Here is a 2,839-nt window from a genome sequence, read left to right on the forward strand (position 1 = left end):
CCAATAGCCATTGTCTAGTCTAAGCTTTTTTTTTTTTTTTTTTTTTTTCCTTAATGACTTTACCTTTTTAGAGTAGTTCTAGGTTTACCATAAAATTGAGAGGAAGGTACAGGTCCCATACGCGCGCCCCCCCCCCCCCCAATTATCAACATGATTCACACTGCAACCTTTTCAGGATGTTGGAGGATTGGAACAGGCCCTTTAAACATTATTTGTTGGGCTTGTACTAAATTCTTGTACTAACAATACTTAGCACCACGACCTTGAGTAGAGGTTAGTTTTTCTGTGTTAATCATAAGAGGGATCTGTAACATTGATTACGTGTTTGCCACGAGGGAGGCCGAGTTCTAAGTGTGTTGTAAACTATCAACGCATTGGGTGTCCCCCGAAATCCCAGGAGGCGGCAGCGGAAGGGGCGGGGTAGGGGCAGAGTTACAGAGGAGGCCCCCACTTTGCCGAGTGGGGGGACTCGTCTGCCAGGGGCTGAGAGGGAGAATTTGTTGCTCAATGGATGTCAACTTTCAGTTATGAAGATAAATAATTTCTAGACCTCTGCTGTCCCCCGCAGCGCCTGCAGCTAACAGTACAACCTTGTGTACGTAAACAATGGCTGCGTGTAGATCCCATGTTCGGGCACGGGGAAACTTTTGGAGGTGATGGATGAGTCTGTGTGACCTTGACTGTGGTGATGGTATCACAGTGTAAGCGTGTGTCCAAACTCATCAGTGTGTATATATTAAATGTGTGTGTGTTTATATATCAATTGTACTTCAATAAAGCCGTTTATAAAAGCAAAATTAATAAGGTGACTATAATGCACTTATTCCAAGTGATTTTTTAAAATGTTTTATGCATTGATTTGAGAGAGAGAGAAACATCAATTTGTCATTCCACTTTTTAAATTTTTTTTTTTTTATCCTCACCCGAGGACATTTTTTTATTTTTTGTTCAGGTAGAGTGGGAGGGAGAGAGAGGAACAGAGAGAGAGAGAGAGAAACATCGATGTGAAAGGAACACATTGAGTGGCTGCCACCTGCACAACCGACCAGGGCCGGGGACAAACTGCAACCGAGGTACGTGCCCTTAGCGGGAACCGAACCCGGGTCTCTCAGGACCGCAGGCCGACACTCTAACCGCTGAGCCAAACCGGCCAGGGCTAAAATTTTTTCTTTATTGATTTTAGAGAGAGAGGAAGGAAGAGGAAGAAAGAAATAAAAACATTGATGAGAGAGAACATCTGTTAACTGCCTCCTGTACGCCCCCTATTGGGGATTTGGCCCACAACCTGGGCATGTACCCTGATCGGGAATCGAACCAGCGACCTATTGTGCATGGGTTGATGCTCAATCACCGAGCTGGGCTGTCATTCCTCTTACTGATGCATTCATTGGCTGCTTCCTGTATGCGCCCAGGCTGGGGATCAAACTCAAAACCTTGGCGTATCGGGATGATGCTCTAACCAATTGAGCTACCTGGCCAGGGCCTCCAAGTTACTTTTGTAAAAGAGATTCATATGCTTTAGATATCAGCATACCAGGTATTGGTGTTTAGGTAGCACGGGTGAAGTTGTATCTTAAATGATTAGCACCCAAATTTACATTCCTGTCCTCAGGAAGTACAGCTCTGTCTCCCACCGGATAGGGGTGCAAAGGCACCAAAGACGATCGGAAGTATATTTATTTATATTTGTTTGTTTATTTTCATCCTCACCTGGGGACTCTTTTTTGCATTTATCTTCAGATAGAGCAGGAAGAAGAGAGAGAGAGAAACATGGACATGAGAGAGGCATATCGACTGGCTGTCACCCACACGACCTCAACCTGGGCCGGGGACAACGTGCAACCAAGGTACGTGACCTTAGCAGAACCAAACCCGGGTCTCTCTGGTCCATGGGCTGGCGCTCTAACCGCTGAGCCAAACCGGCCAGGGATTGGAAGTCTATTTAGATACCCAACAAGGACCAGGTATCCTTCCGCCCACGAGGAGAACACCAGCCGACGTTTGCTGAGCCCACAGGCTCCAGCCCAGCACTGGACCCTCTTAAGGCTCGATGAGGAATATTTTAAGGGCGTGAGAGAACTGATCGAGGCTTCTGGAAAGGTATACGGATGAGCCCACCCCATCACCAAATAAGTCAGTCCATTAAATACGCGTGCTCAGCGTCATTGAATCAGAGGCCAGCGGCAGCCTGATGACCCTCGACGCTGGAGTGACCGACACCTTCCTGCTGCTCCCGACACTGGTTGACCGGCGGGTTTCGTTGTTTCTCGAGGCCACTGCGAATTCTGCCTTCTCGGGATGGAGACGAACCCCCTGCTGACTTCATCTCAGGCCGTGGGCCCAGGTGGGCAAGAACTGCCCTAAAACCTTCCAGAGGAAGGGCTGTGTGCAACAGAGCCGTCCCCGCATCATTAAACACGGACCCGGGCGTCAGGAGGCCGTCCCTGCCCACTCTGGTTTCCTCAGCGACTTCATGATAAAGGCGAAAGGTGCGTTAAAAGCTTTGGATCTATATTGAGGTCGTAAAACCTCGCCCAGAGACAGTTCCTGTCTAGGGTTTCATGTGCCAGAAACGGATCAATAACCGCTGCGAGGGTCTTCTTGCAGTATTTCCAACAGCAGCTCTCCGAGGCCCAAGCGGGCTTGCTCACCGAGCACCTCGATTCCCGTCAGCCAGCACGGAAGACGCGGTGGACCCAAATACCGGCCTCTGCGCCCCGTGTATTCTCCTGGGGGAAGTAATCGAGAAACATTCGACTTGGGTTGTTTTCCAGGGTCGAGTCCTGAAAGCTACTTGCTGGTCCACACCAACCCCAGATAGATGCCCTTCCCCACACCC

The sequence above is a fragment of the Molossus molossus genome, unplaced genomic scaffold (assembly GCF_014108415.1).
Source record: "Molossus molossus isolate mMolMol1 unplaced genomic scaffold, mMolMol1.p scaffold_m16_p_7, whole genome shotgun sequence".
NCBI classification, from domain to species: domain Eukaryota; kingdom Metazoa; phylum Chordata; class Mammalia; order Chiroptera; family Molossidae; genus Molossus; species Molossus molossus.